Genomic DNA, 4812 nt, shown 5'->3' with positions numbered 1-4812 from the left:
TAGGTTATTTGGATATTTTTAAGTTTCTACACATCATAACCGATCCTCCACCTCTCAAAAATTATAATATCCATATGAAGCCTAATTTTTAAACCCAAATATCATGATATCTGAAAGAATTGATTCGTACCCTAACGGATACCTAAATACCTATGCCTAACTGACTATGTAAACAAATAAAAAATATTTGTTAGTGGTTTTGAATTCTTGTCACAAATAGAACAGTTGCATTCAAATATGTAGAATTATTATGGTTAAGATGTAAAATAAATTATATCAAATTATTAAGATAAAGACAATTAATGAAGTAGTTAGGAAAAATATAAAAGATGTAATAAAACATTTAAAATAGAGAAACTTTGTTTTACACTTTTATAATAAATGTTGTCAAATTATTTGGAAAATACAATAAATAAAGTGGTCAAAATGAGGAATATGTCAAAATCACTTAAAAACGGTAAATATTATTTTTTAATTCAGTTTTAATAGAATAGAAGTTACATCAAAAATTTAGAAAAAAGAATGTTAGCTCTCAAAATCAATTTTCTTCTACAGTTTTTATTAGGTGCTTTTAAAATAAATCTACAGAAAAAAAATCAAGTCAAAGCAAAAAATTCACATCCTATTTTCTAAAGCAGAAAAACTAAAGGTACAACACAAGCCAATTAACCTGATCTATTTCTCAACTTATGTTTTGAAGGAGAAAAGAAACAGAATGATGATTTTGATTGCACAGCCGAAAAGAATGGATTACAATTAGGCATAAACACACATCGGATATTAAAAATACACTACAAAAAAAGTCTACATTGATAGCACATTGTTATAGCACGTTTTACTGAACTGCTGTCGTAGATGATTTAAATATTTCCGTATTATATTATAGCATTAGATAAACGCTATGGTAGAGTGAAACCTAAAATAACACTTAATTAATGTTATTTAAAAAAATAAGTGTGCAGGAATATAAAGTCACAGATACCGCCAACACTTAGCGAAAAATTAGATTTAAGCGCCAAAGATATTTTTTAAGCGGCTTCAACAATGTTATCAAAGACATATAATAGCATTTTTATAAAGCTAAGCGGCTTCAACAATGCTATCAAAGACATATAATGTTGATATTAATCTAATATTTTTAAACTTAAACATCAATTGATAAAATAAATATCAGTTTATTATGTTCAAAAAATAAAAAATTTAGACTTAACTATAAACTACAAAATATTAATTTTGAAATAAGATATAACTAATAAAAATTACTTACAAAACAAATTATCAAATATGGAAAGACAAAACAAAAATAAAAACAAAATTGTCTGGCCAATCAGATTAAAATACATGGATCACACTTTTGAACCGTTGGATTAACTTAGATCTAAAGGTTAAGATTTATTCCTTTTAATTTTTTTTTCTCCTCTCGCTCTCTCTCTCAACTCCACGACACAGATCTGGCCTTCATGTTTTTCTCCTTCATTCTCATCTCTCCCATGCCTCTCCAAGCTTACTGTTTCTCTCATCTCTCTTATCTCTCTCCACGCCTCTCTCATCTCTCCCATCTCTCTCCCACCGCGTCTCCTCCTCGTCTCACCACCACCATGGTCGCCCTCCCACCACCACCACGGTCGCCCTCTCTCTCTATCTCTTTGTATCTGTGTATCTTCTCTCTGTTTCTGTAGTATGAATCTGATGTTGTTTTGTTTTAGTAAAGATATTTGGGGAGGCAAGGTTCATGGTGGCTGGAGGAGGCAAGGTCCATAGCGGCTTGAGGATGGAAGTCTCGTGGCGGCTGGAGGAGGCAAGGCTCTTGGCTGTTCGAAGAGGGGCAATGCTATGGAGGAGGCGGCTGCAGTCTTTTTCTTTTTTCTTTTAGGTTTAGATTTTTGTTTAGGTTTAGATTTGGTTTAGTGTTACCCGGGTTAGAGAAATTTTAGTGGTCTGAGTTTATCTTATAATTTCTGGTTAGTTTTGTAAACCGGGATTAATTTGTAAACCAATTTTAACATATAAATAAAATTTATTTTAATTTCAATATAAAACAATTTTCAGTTTAATATTAAGTTATTTTATTTTGAATTATAATTAATTTTCGTTTATTGTAGAAATATCTATCATAGCACGAATATATAAATAGTAATCAATTTGTAACAAAAAAAATAGTGTTATATTTAAATTAATAATATCATTCAAGTATTGCTATCGTATCTAAACATTTCATAGCATTTTAAAAATGCTATAGTAGAAAGGGTACCTATGATGACTGCCGATGACATAGTCTATGCAATTTCGCTATGAAAACTCTACTATAGCATTTTTCGTGTGCTAAGAATGTACATATTTCTTGTAGTGATAATATTTACCATTCATGATTAGTTTCGTTACAAACGAATATTTCTATTTGGAATTTTAATTTATAGAATTTCAAAATATTATGAGTTCTTTAACTATACGATCCGACCTGTTAATTATATTAAAATTAAAATTAAAATAACATATAACACTAAAATTAAATAAACATTTTCATAATATTATAATAAAACAACGAATTATGATATCATGCTAGTTTGTTAGCGCAAATTATAAAGTAAATCTAATCAGTTTAGTATTAGCAAGTCTAATAAAAAAACTCATATGTTAATATTTGGCTTACACAAAATTAAATTGATATGCAAAAAGCAAAACCAAAATTAAAAAAAAAACATTAAAAACAATAAATTGACCAAATTTATATTATAAAATACTAGGGTCGGCCCGCCCTACGGGCGGGATATATTTTACTTGTGATCTATGTTATTATTTTTTATATAATTTTGTGATTTGTGTTTTAGGTTCACAATTGCAAGTGATATGTATGAGATATATTATTTTGTTAATTTAAGTTGTTGGTTAGCTTGTCTGTAAGTAATTTTTGTTTTGACTTTTTTTGTTTCTATGACATCACCTTGACGGAGTTGTTATGTCATTCTCGATTGAATAATTTGTATTTAACAATTAATGTATATGATTTTTTCTGAAGTTCTCGCCAGTCGTAAGGTCTTTGCATAATTTTCCAAAAAGAAAATTTCAACTTTGGTTATAAATTGGCAATGAAAAAATTAGCCATCCAGTTGAGTTGGAAATGATGTTCCTCGGTTGGGAATGTTGTTCCTGGTGTTCATCGGTCTTATTTCTTAAGTTTATTGTTGGGTGATACTTGGTTTTGGTAAATAAGCTCTATTGTTGGTTAGGAACAAATATGAACATCTCTTGGACCATTTCTTGTTTAATCTTAACTCTTAAAAATAGAATTTTAGATTTTGGAGGGAAGAAATTCATAATTGTTTCTATGTTCTATTCGAGACCAGCTACCAAGTTTTTTTTGTTGTCAAAATTTGGAGAACCCATTGGCAGAAATTGGTATTTTTTGTGTTTTCATTACCAAAAATACTAAAAATTTTACATGGTTTGCAGAGATTTTAAATCTATTTATATAGCGTAAACTATGTATTTATTTTGCACATTTCTGTATATTTTTTATTAGTCAAATATTGTTGTAAAGAAATTTTCACTTTTAGTCATTTTAGTTTTTTAAATTTTATTTTTATAGGTTAGAAAAATATTTACAACCAAATAAATTAAAATATAATAGAATCTACGTTTTTGACACATCAACACTTACCATCAATTAGCATCGTTAATTTTCTGTTATTTACTTGATTTATTTTGTTTTATATAAAATTTGATTCTCATAATAAAATATGAGCAGGTATGGGTTATCCTATATTGAAATAGTTTGAAGATTTTTTTTGGAATTCATGAAGTAACATTTTTAAATACATCTATTTAGATAGATACAATAAATTTAGTCTATTGTTCATATCATGAAATTATTTTCCCATTTTTGTTTTTATGTTTATTGTTTTATATTTTATTTTTTCATTTGTTTTGATAATGTGTAAATTATTTGTTGTCTTTTCTCAGTATCTTTTTAGTTTTTCTTAGCTTAACTTCAATGATTAAAATAAGAAAAAGTTTAATCTTTTCTTTAATTATGGTTAACCTGATAAAACTTGAAAAGACAACAATGTTATTGTATTCTCGTTTTCTTGTAAATTTTTCAAGTGAAGTTCAGAAGAACTAGAAGTAACATTTTTAAATACATCTATTTAGATAGATACAATAAATTTAGTCTATTGTTCATATCATGAAATTATTTTTCCATTTTTTTTTTTATGTTTATTGTTTTATATTTTTTTTTTCATTTGTTTTGATAATGTGTAAATTATTTGTTGTCTTTTCTCAGTATCTTTTTAGTTTTTCTTAGCTTAACTTCAATGATTAAAATAAGAAAAAGTTTAATCTTTTCTTTAATTATGGTTAACCTGATAAAACTTGAAAAGACAACAATGTTATTGTATTCTCGTTTTCTTATAAATTTTTCAAGTGAAGTTCAGAAGAACTAATATCTGCTTCAAGTGAAGTTCTTTACTGCATCCTCCAAATAAAACAATTTGAACGATTGAGCAAATGTTTAGTAATACAAAAGTATTCACATTTTGTGTATTTATCTGAGCTCTTTATGATATTTAATTACTAAAAATCTAAAGACAAAACAACATCAAAAGTATGAAACCAACCAACAATATAAAGCCATAACTTGCTCTCCGTCATCTATACGATACTTCTCTCATACTAAACCATATCTTCATAATACTTAAGTTTGCTTCCTACACCACTATTTCTTCCTTTAAGCTTAAAGAAACTTCAAAGTCTCAACCTTTCTTTGTTTGTGGGTACAGAGATAAAACTTGAAAGAGATTTAACGGTATAAAG

The sequence above is a fragment of the Brassica oleracea genome, chromosome C8 (genome assembly GCF_000695525.1).
Source record: "Brassica oleracea var. oleracea cultivar TO1000 chromosome C8, BOL, whole genome shotgun sequence".
Taxonomy (NCBI): domain Eukaryota; kingdom Viridiplantae; phylum Streptophyta; class Magnoliopsida; order Brassicales; family Brassicaceae; genus Brassica; species Brassica oleracea.
Note: the sequence above shows the minus strand (reverse complement) of the source record.